General features: G+C 44.6%; 1 long non-coding RNA gene across 1 annotated transcript in view; it reads left to right on the plus strand.

Annotated features, from left to right (window-relative positions):
* Positions 1 to 3867: 3867 nt before the first annotated feature.
* The window catches only part of LOC118170269, a 70045-nt gene continuing 48826 nt past the window's right edge, over positions 3868 to 25086 (plus strand). The window contains exons 1-3 of the long non-coding RNA XR_004752612.1: positions 3868 to 4050; positions 12659 to 12728; positions 21854 to 21986. This is a non-coding gene — a long non-coding RNA (uncharacterized LOC118170269). The remainder of the gene's footprint in view (positions 4051 to 12658; positions 12729 to 21853; positions 21987 to 25086) is intronic.

Genomic DNA, 25086 nt, shown 5'->3' on the forward strand with positions numbered 1-25086 from the left:
GAAATGTTGTCTTGTTTTCATGCCAAAATGAGAAAGACACAGATAAGTGTGGAAGTAAGAAAACTTTCATAGGCAAAAATAGGTTTGGTATTTATCCAGTGTGGGCAGAACACTGGGAACAACTGCATGTGAATTACAATAGATGTGTCAGTGCTTTCTTCGCTGTGGTTTCCTGGAACTCACAAGCTGTTTTTAGTTGGTGGTAATTTTGCCAGACTTTAATTGCTTGGGTTGATCTTTTCTACAAACACAGCCATAGGTTGGTATTCTAAAATTCCTATTATTTTAGTCAAGGCTGTTCACCTGTTTTTAAAAACAGGGCATTGAGAATACTGCTCTGAGCTACTGCACATCCTGCAAGATTCTGGAAGCTGTTTTCTGAGCACCTTGGCTGGTGGTGGCTGTGGTATCCAGTGTGTGGCTTTCTGCTTTGCTGTGCAAAGTTAGACTAAGCTTGATGAAATGTTAGGGGAATAAAGTTTGCGTGAGGTGGAAAGACCTGTTGATTTTAACAAGGAAAAGCCTCTGAAGAGTCGAAACCCTAGGAGCACGTGCCATCCCTTTCCATCTGTAAGCAGTACCTGCGGGTGCAGGGTTCGCTGCCACCAAGTGACTGCCTGGCCCAGGGCTACAGCGCTCAGTCAGGGTCTGAAAATGCTGCAGCTGCCTGTACCAGGAGACACCTTCAGTGCCCTGTGGGTCTGCATGTCTGGGTCCTGCTTGTTTTTGCATAGTTCCAATGCAGAGTGGAGGGGGGGCAAATAAAACTAGGCCTTAGTGCAGGTGTGCTGTGACCTCAGAGTGCATAATATTGCAGTACTAATAGTGATAGTTACGGTGATCCCGAGCTTGTGCACAGAGTTGCACTGGGGTCAGCTTTCAGCAAAGCTGCTCTGGTGCTGAAGTTCCTTTTTAAGATAGCTTGGACTGGAAAAGGGTCAGTCACTCACAGCTTCAGTACAGCATTTCACTCTCAGAAGGGTTCACTTGTGCTGTATCAAATAGGAAAACAGTTTGAAATATGCAGTGGATTTTGAATTATAGATGTCCAAAGCCTGCAGAAACCACTGAACCCCTCTCACTTATCATTTATAGCATCAGATCAGAATGATTCGATTCCCCAGAGAAGGTCCTGAACATATCATGCTTAAAATTTAAAGGCATCAGGAAGGTGTCCAGAGTCTCTATCTTCTTGCTTATGTTCGTTATTGATTTGCTTGTTAACGCTGGAGATGGATTGAACCAAACCCAAACACACTTGCGCTGTGTGCCCCGGCGTAGGATGGGTGTGCTAATTGCTGTCATGGGCTCCTGGCTGCCATCTCCTACTGGGCTGGTTGTTCCAGATCAGCTTGAGCAGAGCGGTGCCAGCGCCACTTCTGCAGCTGGAAAAGCTCCTGAAAGCAGGAATATGAAAACCAGCGCCAGGACCAGAAAAGATCCTCTGTAGAGCAGTAGGACTTTGTCTCAGATAGTGTTCCCCATATCTGTGGGTTCACTTGCCAGGGTTCTTGACTGCAGGCTTGTGGCTAGCTGGGTGGCCTCTCAGGGCACGTATTTCTATAAAGGGAGCAGATGAGAGAAAACTTAACCTAGCTTTTTCCTCTTCTGAGGAGGGGGAGAGTGAATTGCTTTCTGGAAAGTATGCAGAATGGAGGTGCTGACCTGACATTACGCATCCTAAAGCTCTGAACAACCTCATTGCACATCTGTGATGACCCTGCTTTTGAGAGCTCCCGAGGTCCCTCCTACCCTAAATGATCCTATGATGCTGTATGACTCCCAGAAGTTTCTGTTCGACATCACTCACCCTTTCTGCCACAGGCTTTGCATACTGAGTGGGACTGGTACCGAGGAGAGCTGGAAATGCAGGCAGGGTGTGAGGGACTTTCACCAGGTCGTGGGTGTCCTGGCACCCAGACCCACGGGAGCGTCCCATAGCCTGTTTTTCCCTCTGTAGGGCTGGGTTTATAGCAGGGGTCGATAATGAGAAGTTCCTTTGCTTCTCAGAGCCCTAGGAGGGAATGGGTTTCCTCTTTTCTACAGCTCCTCTTTGCTTTCCCTCCCAGGTGCTTGGTCTGATATTGGCAATGCAGCTGTAGTAAGGCCTGCATGCTGTGATTATTACCTGCGATTAAACCCTGAAGGAAAAGGACAGCTTTTCCACATGGGATGCTGGTATCATCTGCTGTGAACAAAAGGCAAAAGTCAACCTGTTCAGGAGCAAATCAGTCTGGATATTTGTCACCCTTCCTGAATTCTAAATTCTGTCTTTGTGCCTTCAGTTTATTCATTCCTTTAGTCCCTATTCATCTTCCCTCCTTCCCCCTTTTTAAAACTATTTTTCAGATGCCTAAATGAGCGGCTTTGCAAAACACCCTGTGTTTTCCTTATGTTTTTGCCCAGTCTAAGAATAAATTATAGCTTAAACTTGGGAATGCTACATCTGTCACTGGTTGTAAAGCGGCCTTGAAGAATTTTGCCTTGGCAAGCCATAATTGCTGATAACTGCTCCTTTTATGCAAATCTTGGTGTGTGTGGGACTGCTAATGTGGTGGGCTCAGCAGAGACACGCAGCTGCAGCAGGCAGGACAGCTTTGCGGGCGCTGCTCTGCATTGCAATGGGATGCTCCAGGAAGCTGGTTTTTAAATGACTGTTAGGTTAGATATCTGTAAACAAGCTCTGTGATGTTGAATCCAACCCAGAAAAGCTGACTTGTTTAAGTTCCTCCTCATCCCTAAATTGGTATTCTGCTTCTTTTTAAAAGGCAAGGAAATTACCTTTTGAGCGGTGGTTGCTTTTATTGCCTGGCTCCCTTGCCTTTGGTGGTAAGTACGACTGCAGTACGATCACACTGCCTGCCAGCTCGGCTTGTGGAGCTCTTACTGAATTACTACTCCCATCTTACCTGCTGCTCCCTCATTGTGGGAGCGCTTACTGCTTGGCAGAAGCCAGAGGTGTTAAGTTGTAAGGCTGCCAGTCCTATGCTTGGCCTCCAGATGAGGTTACGGTGCGGAGCGTGTGGCCTCGCAGCCTCTGAGCTCAGTAACCCCTGCATTCCCTGCAAGAAATAAGGTGATTCACCCTCTTTCTGCTCCTTCAGCAAAAGAATGACTGCTTAAGGGGTGGTACCTGGGAAGAACATTAAGATAAGGCTGTGGGCTTTGCAGAGCGTCCTTTAGAGCAGTCTCTTCTTGCTTTCATGCTTTGCTGAAGCATGTTGCTGGGAACCTGATCACACAGTTAGCAGGCTCAGAGACAGGTCCTGTCACAGTAACATCTCTGAGGATCCTGTGCAAACCATCAGCTAGCTGGCATCTAGCTGCCAAAGTCTGCACTACCAAAACTGGAGTGATTACAGAGCACAGGGGGGCTCAGTGCAGTGCATGAAGCATATGTTCAATGCTACATAGCTAATAGTACAAACTGTAAAACCTGACTTAACTGGAAGGGTCAGCAAGCAAGGCAGCTGGGCAGCTGCCTGGCAGTTGTGTGGCTGTGTCCAGCACGTGGATGCTCTGCTGGGGCTGGCACTTTACAGACTTCTCCCCTTCCTCTTGCAGGGTAAAACAGAGGTCCTGGTTGCCAGCGCAGGCTGTGATGCAGAGGTGTAAACCCAGCAGGAGAAAACAGCTCAGGTTTGGAAAGTCTTTGTTCTCGGTTTGTTAACCAGGGAATGACTGAGTGGGTATTGTTGTTCATGCCGCAGTGGCACTTCCCTGGGTGCTGCTGTGGGGGGCTCCTCGTGCTGGAGGTGGGATGCTGAGCATGGATGTGCCTTGCATGTGAGAGCCAGGCACGTGGTCTCAGGGAAGGAGAGGGCTCTGCATCGTCAGCTTGGGAACGTATCCTACAGCGTGGCCCTGCTAGGAAGGCTGCTGAGTGAAACTCCTGCCCCTTTACAACCACTTGTAACCTGGAGTATGACAGAAAACATTCTGCTGCAAATCTGTGTGGAGTGGTTGCCACAGGGAGGGAGGTGGGGAGCTCTCAGAGGAAGCCTGAAACTAGGCATCACCCAGATGTCCTGAATGAATCCAAGCCATGTGGTAAGTAAGCCGTTTAAAAATACTTCAGGAGAGAGAGGCTATCGTTCCTTTTTAGGTGTGATGGGGTTGTTTTGCTTGGAAAGTGTGGTGGCACTCTGGGACACAAGGTAGCACTGACCAGGAGCTGCTCAGTGGGTGCATCTGCTGTACAGGGAGACATGTTACCAGTTTGTACCTCTGGGACTTCTGTCAGCTGGCTCCATTTGCATTACCAGCAGCTCTCAAGAGCAGAGGTGATATTTTGTTTCTGTAGTTGAGTTTGGCAGGTACAGTTATCAATGCCACCATGTCTGTGTCTTCTCATTTATCTGTTCATGGCCAGGCTCCTCCTACTTTGTCAGTTTTCAATCGGTGAAGAAGAAATAGGGTCTTGATTGTACTCCAGTGTCTGCAGGGAGCATACCAGCCTGGGTAGTTCCTGCTGGCTCCTGCTCTGTTTCCATCGCCTGTGCTGCAGCAAGCCTGTTTGCTGGCACACGTTTGGTGATGCCACTGAGCTGGGGTACAAAGGCCACAGTAAAACACAAATAGCACACCTTACTTATTCCTGGCTCTTTACATCCATCTGGGGGGTGGTTTTCATCCATCTGTTTACAGCACAGCTCCATGAAAACTTTGGGGCAGCATTGCTGTACAGCAGCATGACATGTGGGGCAAGGATGGAGGATTAAGATTAAATTAGGATGTTACCCCCATCTGGTCCTCGTTATACCTGTAGTGCTTTCAGGGTTTGGGCCACTAACTTAGCTCTTGCCTGTGAAATTGAAAGAAGGTGCAGGTCTTATCACTGTGCTGTTGCATCTGTCAGACTTCATACAGTGTGTCTGGGCTTCTTTGGAGGCCAGATGCACACAGTTTGAACCATGCCTTTGCAAAACAGAAAGCAAAGGTGACATTGGGGTCATCCTTGTGAACCCTACTAACAAACTGATGACTGCCTTTCTGGTATCTAGAATAGCAATGGCAGGAAAAAAACTCTGTTTAAAAATCCCTTGAAGGCAGGGTTTTCACAGGAAAGCCTCAATATGAGGTGAAATAAATTTTACTGTGATTCTCTCCACTTGTTCTAGACATATGAATATTGTATAGGTAGCCCATATTAATTACTTAGGGGTCTTCAGTATAGTATGAGGAGACCAGGAATAGTTGGTAGGATTATGCCCGTTAAGGAATGATTATACTCATTCTACAGATGGGCCATATAGATTCACAAAGGGAATAATTTTGCTTAACAAAAGTTGTGACGTTATGGTAATTTGGAGTCCTTGCTCTTTCCAGCAATATCTCCCTAGCACAAGAATGCACCAAGCATTTTGCTTGGAGAGTAAAGAAGAGCATGAAGGGAAAAGGAGTATTTAAGCTTGCCAACCAGAAATGGTGTCTCACATACCTGACAGAAGTCAGTGCCATCAGATGTCTTGGCTGGCAAGCACACAGCAAGATAAAGAGAAGAATCAGATCTTTATGTTGTTAACAAAACGGTCAGTAGTGAAAGGGGGAGGACTTGGGGGAATTTTGGAGTGACAACCCTCACAGTTAAGGCTACCAAACAGCTTGCAGAGGAAGAACGTTCCTTTGTAAGGAGGAAATTTCCCCTCAGCAGCTTTTTCTGCAGCACTCCTTTCTCTTCTTTTGCTCTGGAGAAGCAGGTGTGTGTGCTATTTCCACCAGTGTTTGTTCTGAGTCACACTGGTATTCCTTGGGCCTGACGTTTCAAAGCCTTGCACTGCTGCCTTTACAGCACATGATAGATTTGCCTGGAGGAGAACGTTTCATGGGCATACACTGAAGTGTGACTCCAAAATGCTGCATTTAATATTGTCTAAGACCCTTGCAAAATATAATGAGAGCAGATAGCACATCTAGTCTGATCTCCTGATAACCACATATTCTTCAACTAGCAGTAGCTCTGAGGCAGGTTACTGCAGGATGATGAAATTAAATAGTTTAAAATTTCTGACTTTTCTGACTAAAATTGACTTTTCCTGTTGAGACAGTCCTGGTTTAGACCAGGAGACAAGGGAGGTGGGAGCCTTTGTGAGCTCCCGTGGCAATCAGCAGAGCAGCTGGGGCACCTGTGTGGAAGTGGCGGTTATATCTGAGCCTGGAGGATCACCACAGACCTTACTGGGAGCTCAGTCCTGTTGCCCACGCTGTGTTCAGTGAAGAGGCTCGCTCAAGCAAGACAGAGGAAAAGATGCTCTTGATGGTCCAGCTCCCTGATTACAGTAGTGCATGTAATTATCTGGAAATAAATAGGACTGTAGATACCTCCCATAGTCACAGGCAATATTGAACAAGTGGTCTGCTTAACGGGGGCTGTACATACAAAACCATCAGCCTATTCAGCTACGTGGATGACTGGGCCCTTTTTATGTATATAAATCTGCAAATATGTAGTAGGTTGTAAAATTTATGAGCACTTCAGCCCTTATAAATTTTTATCAAGTGTGGCCTTTAAAACCAAAGGTTTTTATTAGTATTACATGCACATTTTCATTATTGTTAACCCTCTGCTCACTCTTTGCATTACGCAGGGAGTGAGAGTAGGGAGAGAAAATAAACCCTAAAGAAAAGGTAAAGAGAAGATTTAGATCATTGGATGAAAGTAGTGTAACCACGTTCAGGCCCGCAGATTGGTGGACTAAGGCCTGTTAGTAAAGATTATATAATCCAGATGGGAAGAGTTTGGAGGAGGACGTTCCCATTAAATTTTAACTGCCCAATATAGGGTCACTAAAATAAAATGTGTATCAAATAAATCATTGTTTACTACAGCTAAATGGAAATCTAATGCTTTTTTTTTTTTTTTTTTTTTTTTTGGCCAGAATTTAACTCAATAAAGAATGTAAGACATGGTGATGTTGAAATATGCTGGGCTGACGTTTTGAGGAAGGGAGTGGTAACGTAAGCCTTAATTCTGCATCTTGCTGCTCCTTCTTCCCTTTATCTGTGACTTGGATGTCACCCAAAGGAGTCCAGCCAAAGCATGTGCAGGGCTGGGGGGTGCCTGAGACCAGGTGAGGACGAAGCAATGGGCTGCAGGGCAGAGTCACTGCAGATCTCCAGGGACCATGGGGAGAGTCACGGGGGTACACAGGACATTGGATTCTCACAGACTTGTTGATGGGCCACAGAACCTTATGCCAGTGCAGTGAGAGGATATCCATGCTCTGATGCAGGCTTTGGATCAGTCTTCATTCCCAGGAGTGAAATTCATAGAATCATGGAGTGCATCATATCATAAAAGTTCATCATATGTTCTCATGTCTCTATTTGCCTCTCTTCCCATGCTTGCTTTTTCTTCTGTGGAGTCCTGGAGTCTTTTTTTTTTTTTTGTAAAGGAAAAACTGCTAGGATTATGTCCTATTACTTAAAGTGCTTGTTCTGCTACATGTACACGTAAATTTAATTATATTGGCCGTATGAAAGATGCATGAATGTTTGGTTTTGGGAAGTATGCCAAGGATATCTTCTGCATGTGTAGCTGTTTGATGTAGGCTTGTGCATGGTAATTGAATTACTGATCAAGTACTGTATCAATGAAATAATCTTGGTAAATTCTGTGTACTTAAGTAACTATAGCCTTGAGGCTGTAATAATGGGAGTAACCCTGTTACTAATTTTTGTTGTTGTTGAACATGCGTATTTCATACCTTTTAATAAGAATGCCATTTTCTATCTGTTTCCTTGTCCTTCAGAACTCAGGTTTTTCTTTCAGTCACTTGTGAAGGGTTTTCTTGTCACTGCTTATACTGGGGAACTTCTCAGATGTCCTTCTCACAGCCTGCTCCTGCCTTCCTCCTCAGCCACAGGGAATTCTGCTTCAATGCTGCTCCGGTTAAACACTCTCTCTGCTTTCCCCTCCCCATCCCACGGCCCTTGTGGGACAGGAAAAGCAGGACATTCTCTTTTTCTTCCCACTGCTTTCCATACAAAAAGTCCTCGCTCTAATTCTGCAGGGGTTTGTGGGAAAGTCCATTTACATCTCCATTCTTTCTGTCCTTATCTATCCTTCATATTGTCAGGGAGACTTCCTGTTACAGGACAGGGACATGGCAGTTGCAAATATAATCTGTGCTCAATGTGTCCCTGGTGAATTATTCCAGGCCAGAAGCGTGTGTTGTACCAGATGCGGGCTCACAGAAAAGTGTGTAACTCCTTACTTCATCTCTAAGAGACAAATGGGACCAGGAGAAGTGAGTCCCTGAAGATACTGTTATTATTATTATTATGGTTTCAAAAGTAATTAGTTTGTCTTCCCCCTCCTTTCTTGCATGTTATTTCACTCCCCTCCACTAGGCTGCTTAGGTAGGCTCTGGTCCAAGGGGCAGCTAAACTGATTTTCTCACAGTGTCACTAACTGCAGAAAAAAAACATCTGAAGAAACAGTGAGCGTCATCCTGGGATCACTTTCTGCAAACTGTTGTTGAAGATGCTCCCAGACAGCATAGGATGGCAAATGTAGTAGCTCATGACAGTAGATCCATGTAGATAAGATGCAGCCCACTTCCATGTGAGGAAATGCATGGCATGCAGTGGATAGACTTGGGTAGAAGTTATTTTGCAGGCCTTCATTATGGAGTTGGTCCAAATCCCAAAGTGAGGTCTGAGCGCTTACTTTTCACTTTTCTTAGAGCAAAGCTGTTTACTTCACCCTTGTCAGTAATAGACACGACTTATAGTATAAATGGCAATTAACTAAATGACTGATAAAGGTCATTCAAACTCAGTTTTGGACATAGGCATTATACATGAACTCCAATGGTATGCCATTGGCAAGAAAAGTGGTCTTAGAAATGGACCCAGAACTCCTGTCTTGAAATGCATGATTTATGAAATACACTTAGTTGATTCCTTTTGGTATTTTAGAGACTGAAGATTTTAAAGAAAATGTCTGACTCCTTGAAATCATTCATGGTTCATTGCATTATGCATTGTATTGTTAAAAGTTGGATCTGATGCACTCCTTTAGCAGCTATAGTCCTTGGTGGCACGTTCCAGCAATTTCTTCATGCTTTCAGGTTTTCCAGTAAAACTGAAGCTCAGCATCGTACTCAAGAGATGTGGTGTGCAGAACCTGCCTTTGCTCAGCTGGAGCAACAGAGCTTGGGGACATATGAAGAATTTCTCTTGGATGCAGCCGATGCATGGGGAATTGAGTGACCCCTCCTCAGGTTTCATGAAGAAGAGCTTGCATCTGGATGAGAGCTGCCTGATCCCTGATCACTGAAATAAATACTTCAGTGATTGGCGTCTCCTGGCAAGAGCTGAGCAGGTCTTGGACTGCACAGCCTGGCTTGGGAGGGAGGAAGAACATCAGGGATATGTGGTGAGACCTCAGCATAGCATTGTGCTGCCCCGTCCAGGGGAGAATCGCACGCTTCACTTTGCATGTTGCTAATGGGTCTTTTTCAGCAGTTGCAGCTGCCAAAGCCAGAGGGTCGGATTTTATTCTTTCTCTGGGATCTTGTTGCTTTTGTGTTCTTCGATTTTTTTTTTTTTTTCAATTTAAATAAAAGAGGAAAAAGAAAAATCAAAATAAGCAATTACCAGACACTAGTATGCTTCCACTTGCTGCTTCTGTCCACATTTTTGAGAACTCAGATGCAAATCCCCTGCTAGCAAGAAGAATCCACTGTTAGTTCTTTGATCCCTATTAAGGCTGATGCATGAAACAAAAGAGGGAGGAATGTTTGATTTTCTTAAACTTGGATGACCCTATAAAAGAGACACTAGAAACAATCTCTTCACTAATAAACTGAACAAATGTGATGTAAATACTTCCAAACAACAGTTTCTAGATACTGATCTAGCAAACTGAACACTGCAACTGTTTGTTCTTTGAGGTGAGAAAAGCCAATTGTCTGACATCACATTCATAAAAATAACATCCTGTTTCTTGTCAATTATAGTAGGTGGTGCAGGAACTTAAATTTCAAACTGTTTTTTTTTTTTTTCCACCTTTTCTTTCCCAAACTACTTTTTGAGGCATTCCACCTTGATGCAATCAAACTATAGTTTCATTCACTTCATTTTAATGTTTCATATGAAATAGAGCAGCCAAGGGAGGAAAACAGCTGTCTGAGGCTGTAGTGTATTGTTCTTGGTCCACTCCTTTAAGTCCCTGTTTTTTCAAATCTTCAGAATATTTAATTGCGTTGTCAGGACAGAACCTGTAGTGGTAGCTTGAGCGTGGAGGACACTGCACCTGACGGGACATCTTGCCTTCCTTAATAAGGGTGCAGGCGTGAGCCTCCCAAGCATCCATCAGCATTTGCCCTTTCCCTGCTTCCACAGACTTGGAGCACGTCTCACTTTTCTCCTGCTGCTTGTGTCTCCCAAATGTAAATGAACACAAATTTCTTGAGACGGAGCGAGTGCTGCACAGGCCTGCTGCATCACCAGCATCTCTGACTGCTGTGAGGATGCCTGACCTCAGAGGAGCATGTTGACTCAGAGCAGCTGGGGGCACAACCTAGCTATCTGCGCTTTCTTTGTCTGCTGTATTAACTTGATTCAGAGTGGCAAGGATTATGGTTGGGGGACTGCTACCTAAACACCAGGCAGAAGGCAGTAGCAAAGATGCATTTATAGTTATTTTTACACAGTTCCATGGCCAATGAAAATTTCTGAAGCCTGTATAATGCTTTTCACCCAGGGTCACTGATGTACAGATTCTGCTAGACCTTTAAAATCAGCAGTGCCTCGGGCTTAGTGGTGCTGTCACTTCCCTTTACCCCTGGCTTTTTCCCAGTCTCGTACAGTTCAATACTTGCATCTCCCTCACCACTGCTGTGCAATTTGGCTCCAGTTGCACTAAAGCCCTGAGGCCAATTCTTTATAAAAATCAGCCAGTAGTACCACTGGGTACTGTTAGTTAAAATGCAGCTTTGGCTAGCTTTTTGCCACAAGAAAACATCCCTGTATGACCCAGGCCTGGGAAGGGGTTGTTGTGCAGCTTCCCCTGGACTTCTGTGCCATCTGGGAAAGGGGAGTGAGACTATGCCAGACTCGTGCCCTCTTCGTTGCCCCTGTCCTCTTGCTTGGAAGAGGGGTGGTGCCCCATGCAGGTAGGCAATCTTGCTCCTGCAACAGGGAAATACATTTTCTCAGTGCTAATCAGATTTTGAGTCCCTTTCATGTCATAGGATGTAATTTTAATAGTACCCAATTATCTGTTTTTAAAGATACCTTTTGAACTATGCTTTCCCAAGAGGTTTTAAAGAGGCCGCCTAAAAGGCTGTGTTTTTTATTTTTAATAAATTGAAAGTTACCTAACACTCCTGAAAATGCTCTGATTTCCTATTGCCTCCCACCTAGAGAAGATAGAGAAGAGATGCCCATGGTGAAGGACTGGGTAGAGCTGGTGCTGCTGGAGCACCCCTGTGCTGGCCTGTGGGGAAAGTGTCTGTGTCCTGCGGTGGCCGGGCCACAGGGGCAGTGGAGATGGGCTGGTGTTAGACTGCTCTCAAATTACAGTGTACCTGATTATTATTTGCAAGGTTTCTTGAAGAGTCAGGATGTTTCCAGTGCACAGAACTGTCGCTGAAGATGTGTTAACTTCACTAACTCTTTGCAGAGATTCATGGCAGGTGTTTTGAAAAAAAGGGAAAGAGATGGCAAAAATAACCAGTAATAAAGGAAAGAAAAAGGAACGGAAGAAGAGACTCCCCCTCCACCCAAGAAGTTAAATTGTTGTCGCAGAGCTATGAACAGATTTCAGGGAATTGCCAGTTCGAGGGATCTGCTTTATTCTGAGATTAGAAAAAGCAGTAAATGAGTTTGTTAAATTTCTTGGAGATTCTGTTGTTGTTCTAGATGTTAATTTCAATTTCTAATCTAATTAAAGTATTTAATTTAAAAGTGCCATAAAAGGAATTACTGAAATGCTTTCCAAGGCATATTTAAACATTAAAGAAAGCAAAAGGACAAACCTTGTGATGCAGTGTGTCAGATATGTTGTCTCCGAAGGAGTATTTCAAATAAGCGATCATGTTTAGAAACCTATCTGAACAGCACCCTTCAAAAGCCTGTGGTAGAAAGGTAGTCCATGGAGATTGCTACTATAGAAAATACTGTGCTGCTGACGCTTACTTACACTTTCCTCAGCAAAATGAGCTAATGAGACTGCTTCAGCTTCCTGTGCTCTTATGAATGCTAACTTCATTGTTTAAAACGTAAATAAGAGTGGGAGTGTTATTAAATAAACATGGTAAACAGTTTGGCTGTCCCTTAGGGAGTGGTTGCTACTGCAGTGTCCAAGTGGAGGTAATGGGCAGGTTTAGTGAAGGGAAGCTATCATTAGTGGTTTCATTTCACATGGAGATTAATAACCATACTTTCTATTCCTTTCTCGTTACATTAAAATTTAGTTACAAAAGCAAATCTGTTTTTATGGGATAAAAAAAACAGGAGAATAGAAGCTTAGGAGCAACTGTCTTGGGGTAATGTGCAGAAGGACACAGTTCCTAATGCAGATAGAGGAAAACATTTATTGGTTTCTTGACACTAGAGCTGACTCAGTAGAAAAGTCTCAGCTAAATACGTGCTTGTTTGGGTGTATGTGCTCTTAATAAAATCTTTTCTGATTCTATTCTCCTTGCAGTTGTGGACTGAAGATCACTGATAAAATGAAGGTCAACAATTTAACAGCTTCTTGCAGAACAGATTTTGAGGTGAGTGAAATTAACAGTTATCTGAATTAGATATTTTGCCCATGAGGAGCTGAAAGCTCAAAAACTCTAATGTCACCCATAGGCACAGTCAGGATTTTCCAGAGTAGCAGAATTCATAATTCTGGGAACAAACAGAGGAACTGGGAGCTCTGTGACTCTCATGGAGCCTCTCTGTGAGCTCTCATGGAGATCTGAACTGATATAGGGGCCAGTTGTGCGAGATCATGCTCTAGCCTGAAAGCTTTTGGCTCTAGTCTCTGATTTACCAGGGAGATCAACTGATTGAAGTGCCAAATGATTTTCTTTCTATTCAGCGGATGTGAAATACTTAGAGCTAAGCTAAGTTTCAGATCCTGCTGGCTCTGAGGGTACAGGGACAAAAAGTGGGAGATAGTAACATCAGCTGGACTGGGACAGATCAGAGGTACCCCGGGAAGACCCGGGTAATTACAGAGCGGTGAGCTTCACCTCTGTGCCTGGGCAGATCCTCCTGCAAGCAGTGTTAAGGCGCATGTAGGACAAGGAGGTGACCTGAGATAGCCAGCATGGCTTCACCAAGAGCAAATTGTGCCTGACCAATCTCATAGCCTTTTATGATGGAACAACTGCATCAGTTGTCAAGGGCAGACTGACTGATGTCATCTCCCTAGACTTCTGTAAGGCTTTTGATACTATCCCACATGGCATCCTGATCTCTAAATTGGAAAGACAGGGACTTGAAGGGTGGGCCATTTGGTGGATAAGGAATTGGCTTGCAGGCAGCACCCAGAGAGGGGTGGACAATGGTTCTGTGTCCAACTGGGGGCCGGTGATGAGTGGTGTCCCTCAGGGGGCTGTCCTGGGACCAGTACTGTTTAATATCTATCAACAACATAAGCAGTGGGATTGAGCGCACCCTCAGCAAGTTTGCAGATGACACCAAGCTGAGTGGTGCAGTTGATACAATAGAAGGAAGGGATGCCATCCAAAGGGACCTGGACAAGCAGGAGAAGTGGGCCTGTGTGAACCTAATGAGGTTCAACAAGTCCAAATGCAAGGTGCTGCACCTGGACTGGGGCAATCCCAGACATGAGCACAGACTGGGTGAAGAATTCCTTGAGAGCAGCCCTGCAGAGAAGGACTTGCGGGTTCTTGTGGACAAAAAGCTTGACATGAGCCATCAGGGCATGCATGCTGGGGTTGTTCAGCCTGAGGAAGAGAAGGCTCTGGGGTGATCACATTGCAGCCTTTCAGTACTTAAAGGAGGGCTTATAGGAAAGATGAAGAACTTACACAGGCAGACAGTGATTGGACAAGAGGAAATTACTTCAAACTAAAAACGGGGAGATTTACATTAGACGTTACAAGGAAATTCTTCACTCAGAGGGTCATGAGGCCCTGGCACAGGTTTCCCAGAGAAGCTGTGGGTGCCCCATCCCTGGAGGTGTTCAAGGCCAGGCTGGATGGGGCCCTGGGCAACCTGGTCTGGTGAGAGGTGTCCTTGCCCACAGCCTGGGGTTGGAACTGGGTGGGCTTTAAGGGTCCTTCCAACCCAAGATATTCTGTAATTCTCTAATGCCTGTCTGAGCTGCCACTGTCAGGGGTCAGAGCTAGAGGGCATGCAGTAAACTTGACTTTGGGGAAGGTCACAAGTGGGAGACTCGCTACCGAAGTCTATCTTGCTGACTACAGGCTGCAGAATTTGAGTGATGCTTCATCCATCTGGGACAAAAATTGTTACTGGAAAAAAAATATATTACCTGTACAAAAGCAGTGTCTTGCTGAGTATACTAAAGGCAAGTGTTAAACTGGTTTAACATGTGACACAAGATAGTTAGCAGGAGAGAGTTTTGTGTGAGGCAAGGACTGGGGAGCAGACACTAAAGGTGTAAGCTGCTCCAGTCTGGGACTTGGTCTCTGACCCCAGACAGTCACCCAAAGGTGACTCCTCCAGCTCTGTGGCTGCAGCTCCCCACTCGCACTTGCTCAGACTGTCATCTGGTACTGTAAGCTGCTTTTTGGGAAAGAGAGGAAACAAGAGAGGAAACAAATTCTTCAAATGAAAAAGAAAGCAGAAATGTCCTGCGGCTTCCAAACATTTGTGCTGTGCCGTATAGGATTAGTGCTGTCTGGGTGTATGCCACCAACTGGTGTTTTTACTTTGTTTTTACATTTGTTTTTCTGAGTGTGTGAGCAGGCTGTGACTCCTGGGAAGCAGTGCTGCTATGTTGGCTTTGGGTTACAGCTTTGAGAGATACAGGCCTGTGTGAACAGCAGGAGTGCTGCTTGTTCTGGCTGTAGTTTGTTTTTAAGATGAGGTTATCCCAGGAGAGGCAAACACTCTTATGGACTGAAGTTTCTTCAAAGAAAGACTGGCTCGTATGTGGTTGGAAATGTGGGTTGGTGTAGTCGTGTAGCATGTTTGTGTGTGAGGAGTCTGCTCTGCTGTATCTGTGTTTGGGGAACTGTGTCTGCTATCAGCTGGATGACAGGCAGCATTTGTAACACAAGAAGGTGCCTTAAACTGAGGTGGCTCTTAACCCATAAACTCGGATATGAATTAAAAGCCAAACTTGGAGTATTTTAGGATGGTCAGGCCTATGGCTTTACTAAGAATTTTAGGACTGCTGTAATAGAGACAACAAGGGGCTAGATTTTCAAGAAGTGCTTTCAATGTGTCCTCTCAGTTTCATTATTTAAAAACTTCTGTGTTTAAAAAGCTTCTTTAATGAGGGTCTCAAAATTTTTGAAAAAAATTTCAAAGTAGCAAAATTCTCAGTTATGTTTTCATCATTTTAGGCAACTCCAGATCTCAGGGGTATTATAGTCACTGCTCTGGTCTAGGTCCAAGCACTGATTATCTGGATTCGGTAACTGCTGATCAATACAGCATGTGTCTCTTGCACATTATTGTACTGAAAAATAACACTTCATAATCTGTATAGCTCAGTTCTCTATTTTGTGGCTCTAAAAATTAATACAGCTTTCTGCTCAGTAAATGCTATCATCACCTAGTTGTCAGAGTAGTTTATCTGCTACTAGAGTAGGATACATGCAGAAATGTTATTAAAAATCTGGCATCTTCAAAGAGAACCACGGAACAAATGTAATGGCAGTCATAAGCATTTGATACTTTCAATACAGCCTTCACAAATAAGCTGCTCAAACACCATTTTGCTGCAAAACTGTAAACTGTTATGAAGTGCAAACGTTCCATCTCTAAGTAATGAAATGAAAAAAAGAGAAAAGAAGCTAATCAGATCCAGCAACGCATAGGAGGTAAAACATTAAAAGGCTTAAACATCACCTGTATAGTAAATCCTATTTATCAAAGTCTTTAGATAAGTAGTCTGGCCCAATATGGGCTAAGTGGGGTATTAAAATACATCTGAAGTTTTTTTTTTTTTTTTTTTTTTTTCCCATCTATACGACCCTTAATGGGAGTGCAGCTGCTTTTTATAAATGTGACTCAGAGGGCTATCAGTAAAGACAGTGAGAGGGGTACAATATTCTATTGTAGTTGCTGGGTCCCTAAACCCACCATAACATCATCTACCGCTGTCTACCATGTGCCTTGCTTGCCTGCAGAGTCCCTTAGTCATTCATGACTTCAGTGGGAGGGATTCCTCACCTGCAGCGGGCTTATTCCTAGTGCAGACCTGGGAGCCCCATTCTGTACTAGGTCACAAAGCTACAGCCAAGGAAAGTTGAGTTTGAATTTGTTCAGATTTGGATCACAGCAGACTGGAGGAAACAAAAATCCCTGTCTGCAGAAAGCATGAGGCTGAGCAAATGGTCTTTACAGACTCTTGTAGCCTTTCTTCATGGTTTCAAGCTTGAAAATCAGCATAAAACGTTATTTCAGTGTGAAGTAAGAGAGAGCATTTCCATTGTGGTTTGCATATCTGTTAGCTTCATACAAAATGCTAGGTGCAAGTCTGTAAGCCTAGTGGGAAGGGTTTACTACTGAAAGGTTGTAAAAATAAAAGGATTCGTAAAGATTCTGTCCTCTCATGTGAATTCACAGGCTTTGTGATCGATGTGCTTTACTTCCACAGCATGCTGTAGTGATTTGTAAACATTGGGATTGCTCATTGGACCAGGGCCCATCAGTTTTTGCCAGATGAAATGAGAACTGAGCAGGTTTTGGCCAGTCCTTGTGAAAAGATGAAGGTGGTTCTCAGTGCACTCCTGTTACCTAGCCGGGCAGAGGGTTGAAGTTGTAGGACTTGGTCCTGCCTCCCACAAGACGGGAGCAGCCAAAGGCCCTCTGCGAGGAGCTCTGTTAGCTAATTAATTTCCCTCTCCCAGTAAATTACTGGGAGAAAGAGAAATGACAAGAGCCGCCTGATGTTTAACTGTAACCTAACCAGCTAGGAAGCCCGCTGTCAGTCTGTCCTACTTTCTCCATGTATTTTCTTGATTGCTTTATCTGGTGATGCTTAGTATTCTGCATTCCTCTGTCATCTGATCTGTTGGATGATACTAGCAGACATCAAAAGTGAGGATTTTCTCTCAGAAAGCCTATCGAGGACAGCACTGGCTTGATGTGGCAGAAGCAATAAGCTCTGCATCTGCTGGCGCACCATGAGAACTCTCTTATCAATTAGTCTGTCACTTGCAGCTTTGTGGCGGCTTCCTAGCCCTGCGGCATGTGCTGGTAATAGCAAAGTAACGATGGAGATAACTCTGCTTTCTGCACTGGTAAGGTTGTTTTGCTGTAACTTTCTCCCCCCTCTGTATTTCTCTGCATCTGTTTTCTCATCATCGGTACAGCTCTTTGGACAAGGACCATCTTAGAATTGCACAGAGGGCGGTGGTCATAGCTAAGAGCTGGGTGAAAATCACCTCAGTGGAGCTTAAGTGTTGACATGCCCGTGGCTTCTGGCAAATCAAGTAGTCCTGGTCCCTCCTTGTTTAGCACACCACCCAGTACAAACAGTCTTAATCTCCCATTTAACATGCAGCACAGGTCTTGGTTCTCTTTCTGATGGAAATGACCATGTCCAAATACACAACACAGCTGCACCAGAGGCCAGGCAGGTGTCCCTCTGAGAGTTTCTGCCTGGAGGAAGGCAGGACAGGGGTTGGCTGTGTTGTGCCGCTGCATGAGGTGCTTGGAGAGGGCGACAAGCTGCCAGCGCATCCCCGGCAGTGTTTTCCAGCCCCACTGTTGCAGGACCAAAAGCCCTTCCCCAGGCGTTAGGGACTTGGGGTGAGGGAAACCATCTCCCTGCTCCTCCCTACGAGCACCCCACATTGGAAGGGCTCAGGGGGTATTGGGTGGCTGTGTGGCAGGGAAGAGCATTCATTAATCCCAACTGTAACAATAGCATCTGTTTCTATTTTGAGAAAACAGATATATTGAAAATTGATTTTTTCAGCTTTTAGAAAATTGGCCAGTTTTCTGACCTGTCCCTTGACAGTTACAACCTAGTAGCTGTTTTTTGTGGCCTTCTTAGAAGTAGCCTGGTCCTACCCCTGGTTTCACTCCTGGGCAGCTGAAAACCGTGGCTGTCAGCATTGCTGCATGTGAGAAAAGGATTTCTTCTTAACTGAAAACAAGGGGCTGGAGGCCTGGGACTACAAACTGGCCTACTTAGAGTGTGTACTGAGCTCCCTGAAAAACAGTGTTTTATAGAGTTGGTCAATAATAAAAAAAGCCCCAGCATAACACTATTAACTGCCGCTTGGAACTGAGCATTATGGGTTGCAGTCTAGACAAGCTCGCAGACTTCCCCAGATCAATCCCATTCAATTCCATGCTGTTTTACAATGATTCTTGTAGTTCCCACAGATTTATGTGTTTAAATCCTTTTTCAAAACACATTAAAAGCTGAGCTCAGCCTGGGTGAAGGTAGACAGTTCCCACTGGAGTTTTTAGTAAGTACATTGCTTTGGCTTACGGGCCTGTCTGCAGGGAAGTTCTGCAGAGCATTTAGCCTCATGTGTGTAATACTAAAAATGCCATGAACAGGGTTCTCACAATATAAACATGCGTGTCTTGGGATGGTTATCCTCTTCTTCCAGGTAGAAAGCCAATCAGGTCAGCATACTGCTTGTTTTCTTCTTTATACCGGCAAGCGTTGGCACAATGTGGTCTTCTTGTAGGCTGGCAGGGGTCATCCCTGCTGTGTGGTGGGGAAGCTCAGGCTGCCTGCACACAGGTCACTGTTGCATCCCCTGTACAGCTTTGTTTTAAGGACATTGATGCTGGCTAAACGTGTCCAGTGGAGTGCTGGATGTTACTGTAACGATCACCAGGATTTACAGGATCCTTTCTAGAACACCTGCATTTAGTTCTTAAATATAATACAATTCTAGTAATGCATCTTTCTCTCTTTTTTGTTTTATTTGCCTATTCTGCACTGGTAACGCTATTTTGGTTCTCAAAGCAACAGGGTGGCCAGCTCTCTATATTAGAAAAGCAGGTGTTTGAGGAAAAGCCCTTTGTTCACTGGCTGCCCTGTGCCCCTGGCAATTCAGCCCATACTCCTGGCCAGCCTCTGGCCAAAGTTAATCCAGCTCCTCCACTAGCTGCTGCAAACTTGCTGACAAGGGAGCTGAGGTGAGGGCAGTCCTCCCAGAGAGTATTCCCTGGGACTGCATCAGTGTCTTGTCTTGTCCCATCTGTACCAGCGCTGTCCTATTGCATTGTGTGGATGTCTGCTGCACTAATTACTGGAGACCAGAGCTCCTATAAAGGTCCTCATTTGCTTTGGGACTGGTAAAACGTCTCTCTGGGATACAGTGCAAAGCACTGCCTCAAAGACAAGCATGTTATTTCAAGATGGAGAGGCTCAAAGCCTCCTGCGAACTCAGATGGCCACGTTCTGTTCATTGGAAAGTAAAGTGGGAGAGGGGAAGAGAGAGACTGGTTGGCAGCTTTGAATGTCTCAGCTTAAAGCTGAGGAGTCCTGCTAATGAAATGGGTGGCATCTGTTGGCGTGGAAAATAAGAATTTTATTTTTGAACTAGCATTCTTTGACTAACATTACATGTGCTTCCAAACCTTTTTTTCTGAATAGCCAAATAATGTGACATTTCCCAGGAACAAGTGTGACTTTCTCAAAGTTTTCATGTTCTTCATATTTTCAGCCTATTTCCCCTTTCAGGCCTGTATTATTTGTCAGACTTGTCTTGAAGCCTTTCTCTATCTCAGATTCTTTGTGCACTAGTGGTACAGTTATTTTAACAAGCATGGTATTTGTGTGCGAAGCTAGAGTGCTTTCCTGGCATGGGTAAAGCTCTGCCCCGAGGAGTTCAAAGACTAAGAAGGCTGGACTATGAAGATAATAGGCGGTTAGTCATTTTGGTATTACAGCCTCGCTCAGGTGACCAGATTAAATTCTCCGTGCAGCTGCAACCCCCTGCTTGACCTTGGACAGGCGATGCAGATCCAAATTGTCACAGATAGGCAGACAGCAGTGATGTGGGCATTACATAGCCCCACTCATCCCTGTAAGAGGGCTCTGCTCCCACCTTCTTGGAGCTCTTCAGAAATAAAGAGGTTGCATATGGCCAGAACTCCAGATACTGTAGCAACAAGGAACAGATGAACTGAATTAGCGGGCATCAGGGAAAGGGAATCTCCTGTGCAAAAGACCATCATTTGTTGCAAGCTGGAATTAATTTTTAAAACACAAGAGAGGTGGTTATGCTGAGAGCTCCTTCACAAAGCAAATTGGCATGTATTGAACCTCTGCTGGCACAGCTGAACAGCTTCCTCAGCCCGACTTTCCTCTCTGTGCTGACGGATTATCCCTTGCAGACAGTGCAGGGGTTTAGTACCACATCGGCAGACCAGACAGAAAGAGGAGATTGCAAAATAAGCATCAGAGGTATGAAGCAGAGAAGTTCAGATAAGACATGAATATTTACAAGACATGCTAAGGAGGGAGACGAAAAGGTGACCAGTAACTTTAATCCATGAAGAAGCTTTGTGAGGTGTTCAAGTATGTAGTCCATGCTGTATATTCAGCAGAGGTAAAATATTTTTCTGCAACACTCTATCCTTCAGTGGTTGCCTCACTGAATTTGGGTGCATGTACTGCTGTGTTCCCTGCCAGCCAGCCTGGAATTGGCCATCTATCCAGTGGAAAATGACCACCAAGCAACAGCATTGTCTTTCCAAACTAGGGGGACTGCCTGGGCTTCGAATTTGTGTGGCAGGTAAGATGCCCATTTCTTAATCAGGCAGCCTCAGTTCAGAAGGAATAGGGTTAAAATGAAGGCCAAACATATGGGAGTGAATATGTTCCTTTCCTGTAATACAGCCTGTGCTGCAAATCTCTTGGGGTGAATGATAGACAAAACTGGCAACATAATAGAGTAGTAAGGGACTACTTAGCCCAAGTAAAGTGGCAGAGCAAATAAGTCCAGGGCTAATGCTCTGCGTTTTGTATCTATACTGAGAATCATACCCTCAGGACTAGCAGGAATAGCATCAGTATGACAGTGTTCCTTTGAGCATCCAAAGACTGACATGCATTGACCACACAGCTGGGTAGATGCTGGCCATGGTGAGCAGGCTGGGGAGGGCTGTAGAAGTTGCCATTGACAATTGGTATTTACAGTTCACTGTTCCTTCTTGTCTTCTGTTCAACAGCTCTGAGAATTAAATGGTTCTAAGTAATGACCTGGTCTGTAGCAATTGATTAAGCATTTATTAAAACATCTATTAAGCATGTGTTACCTCTTCCTAAACCATTTATTAAAGGACTGTATGTGCACTGTGTGAGTGTGTTACTGTTGCTATCCATATACTCCAGCGGAGTTCTTTTGGGCGTAAAGAAGCACAGATGATAAAACATCTCATTATATATTAGCCACATACATCTGGGTTGTTTCTTCTACAAGGAAGACAAGTAGCAGAACAGAGTGGTTCAAGGAAAATGTGCCTGTAGCAAGCTGTCTCAGAGAACATTTTCTGTGAAAGGGGCCTTCAGTTTTCATTTTAGTGCAGTATACGTATGCAGTGAATGAAATAAAACTTCGGGGAATGGTCCATTTTAAAGAGTTAAAAAGGACTAGAAGGTCAAACTAATTTTTAGGTGACATATATTGGGTTTCTACCTCATGTTATTTAATTATGTATTTGTGTAATGCCACTGTATCCTCTTTAACTACAATTTACTTGGTTATAGGAACCTTTGAAACATCTGCTGGCAAAATCTGATGAGAAGACAGTAGCGTGCTTGAAACAGAAATTCCAAGAATGAAACTGTAGCCATTTCCAAGAGATGATAAGAAGATGCAGCTCTCCGCAGGGAGGAACAAGTAGGTAATAGGCTGTTTGTGAGGGCTGATTGTTACTGCTTTAAGATACAGGTCCAATGCCAGCATTGCATAAGCCATGATCTCTGCAGCCTGATGAAAGCAGTGACCCCTTCACACATCTTTAGCCTCTGGGAGTCCTCTGCTTCTGTTGGCACCACAGAGTGGGTCAGTTTGAAGTGCTTCTTTTTCTCAGAGTTTGGTTGTGACTAACAGCATAATATTAACTGATGTCTCCTCTGTAGAAGCTGTGATTTTTGTTGTGATGAGTATTTGTACATGGAAATGGCCAGAGTACCCCTCAACAGAAGGTTTTCTATGCATCTGATGGTCAAAATGTGCTCCAGTGGCAGGAATACTCATTCATTCCTGGATGAGACCCTGGAGCCTACCAAGTATGCCTTCCCTTAGGGTCCTCTGGTGCTCCATTGCCTTTCTACTCTTACATCCCCTGGTGACTGCCTGCAGTAGGCTCTGACTCACTCCCTGTCTTTGCCCTTCTCCATGAAAAAACACACCTCTAGGAGTCACAGGGTTGATCCTTGGCTGCCGTGTAATGTTAGTGATTTCAGAGGGGCAGCTGTACACCACCATGGGCCCTCTGTGTCCTGTTGCATGGGGGCATGGTCATACCAACTGGGCTGAGGTCTGAAGCACATTTTCTCTCTCGTACTATCCCAGCTGCTGACAGGCTGTTGCAGAGGGAGCTAACCTAAGGAAACAAGGAAAAACATGTTGCTTGCTCCCTCAGAATTTTATCTTAACCCTTCACAGAGACTAGACTAAGCCCGGACATTCTGTGTGAAGTGATTGCTGTAATGGGGAATATTCTCCATAACCACCCAGAAGCTCTGTGTTGGTGTTAACACTGTGTCAGTCTATTAAAGTTAAAAACAAAACAAAAAACTGCTAATGTGGACAGACTTGTGCAGTAGTGTTGCCCAGCCTTCACACAGCATGGAACCACAGGTCAGCTTAGCTCTCCATGCCACGCAGCCTCTGCAAGGGTGTGGTATGCCTGGCAAGGTGGAGGTGGAAAGCAACTCATGGTGTTTGTCCATCCTGCATGGGCTGGGGCTGTCAGGAGCCATCCCTCTCTTCTGTTGGGCAAGAAGGGAATCTCTCTCTGTCATATTTAGATCCTCATTAGCCCTTGGCACAGCAGAACTTGATGTATTCCTTGTGGAAGCATCTGAATTTGCACGGGGGGGGGGGGGGGGTCTTAAACTTCACTTCGACTTTACACCTATCTTACTGTCTGAAAGTCTTCCACAAAGATACGGCAGAAATCTGGAAGATTCTGTTTTCAAGTAAATAGCAATATAAGGTGTTAGAGTGCTGAATGCACTCTGTGATGAGGCCAGCAGTGCATGTTCATAGGTTTCAGATATTTCCATTTGAATCCTTATTCAGGCGGCTTTGAGGGAACCATCCATAATGTGCCTAAATTTCCAGTACAGCCTAAATAAAAGAGGAAAATAAGTTGGAAGCTGATGTAATTGAAGTGATAGTTAGGCCCACACTGAAGGAAGTGTGGGGTGCAGAAAGTCATGTGCCTTTTTTATTTTTGGGGGAATTTTCCTTTTGTTGCTTTCTTTCAAGTGATTTCAAAGGCTTTTCAAAGGCAAGGTAAGTGCTGTTCCTGAGTTACCCTCCAAGTTAGGGCAGTTGTGGGGGATTTGTTTCACCTGGAGCTCCTTGCCCAGCCTCCCAGGGCTCAGGCCCTCTGCCTCAAAACCTGCTGCCCACTGGGGTGTCCATCCATGGCACGAATGCTGCTGTCTCTGTCTCCCTACTGTCAGGGTCAAAAGCAAAGACAGCAAATCTCTCTCTCTCTTCTTGCCTCTTTGAAAGGAAGCTGAAAACAAGTTTATTATTGCCTTTTATGTTTTCGAATCATAGATCCAACATCCTCCTCTGACCTCTTCCTTTTGCCTGCTGTGCAATAGGCTTTGCTAAGTAGTAGCTGGCACCCTTCAAAAAAATGCAGAACAATATTCCCCTTGGCTTCCTCACTGGGTCTGGTAGTGCTGGGGCTTAAAGCATGGCAGTCACAGGGGAGAGGAAAGAGACTGAAATGTTTCTTGGGCTTTAGGACTCACTGTGCTCTCAAGGAAAAAAAAAAAAAAAAGCATCAGCAAAGCAGGAAGAACAGTTAATAGAATTTGTAGGGGAGGCTTACGGAGTACAAATTAGCCATTGCGCCAAATATCTCATTTGATTGTTTTGTCATGCACTAGTTTTTAGTATTGCTGTCGCTGGTACCAAGCAGGAAATAAATGAAAACAAAGATGCAAAAGGAACATTTGTGTGTGAATTAATTCAGTTGTCTCCAAAGCTACGTCTGTTCTTGTATTTCAAAAGCTGCAAAAAGTGCCTGAATATTTCTTTCCCCCTCCCCTACTTCTACAAGGTCATTCAGGCTTCCCACTTTCTTGTTTCCTACCCCATTTGTATGAGTGAGCAGTGCTTGGTCAATATGTGGGAGTGCAGCTCTTACTGGAGACAACTGGAAAGAAGCTGGTATGTTTTTTTTTTTTGTTTTTTTTTTCCCTGCAGCCAAACACTTGGCATTGAACTGACATCATTTTACCAGTTTTTGATGCCAAAGAAATGAAGAAGTAATTAGGGGAAAAACCACAAAACCTTTTGCAGCCTCTCAAGCCATTGAGCTCAAAAAAGTATGAACTGAAATGAATAGAAGCTCATCATTTCTTTCTCAATGAGGTGTCAGTGCCTCCACACGTTCCTGCAGGACCTGTGCGCAGAGACTCGTATGGGAAAGGCAGCCTGCGGTGGATGTTAACATTAGGGTAGGGATGGAGGGGTGACGGGCACCAGAGTGAGTGTGGGTGGTGATTTTTTTTTTCTTTTTGCTTGGAGGAGGAGGAAGAGAGGCAGATAATCACCTCATTCCTGTTTTTGTTAATGATATTCTAGAGTCAAAGACATCAGTCCAGAAAAACAACCAAGCAGATAATAATAGCTCATGTTGATGGTGGCAGGAGTATTTGTTTACTGTGAAGTTGAGCATGGGCTTGTCTCGCTGGCTGTATTCAGGCTCACTTTAAAATGTAAAGCATGTGCAAGTAAAGTTTTACAG

Source organism: Oxyura jamaicensis, chromosome 7 (genome assembly GCF_011077185.1).
Source record: "Oxyura jamaicensis isolate SHBP4307 breed ruddy duck chromosome 7, BPBGC_Ojam_1.0, whole genome shotgun sequence".
NCBI lineage: Eukaryota > Metazoa > Chordata > Aves > Anseriformes > Anatidae > Oxyura > Oxyura jamaicensis.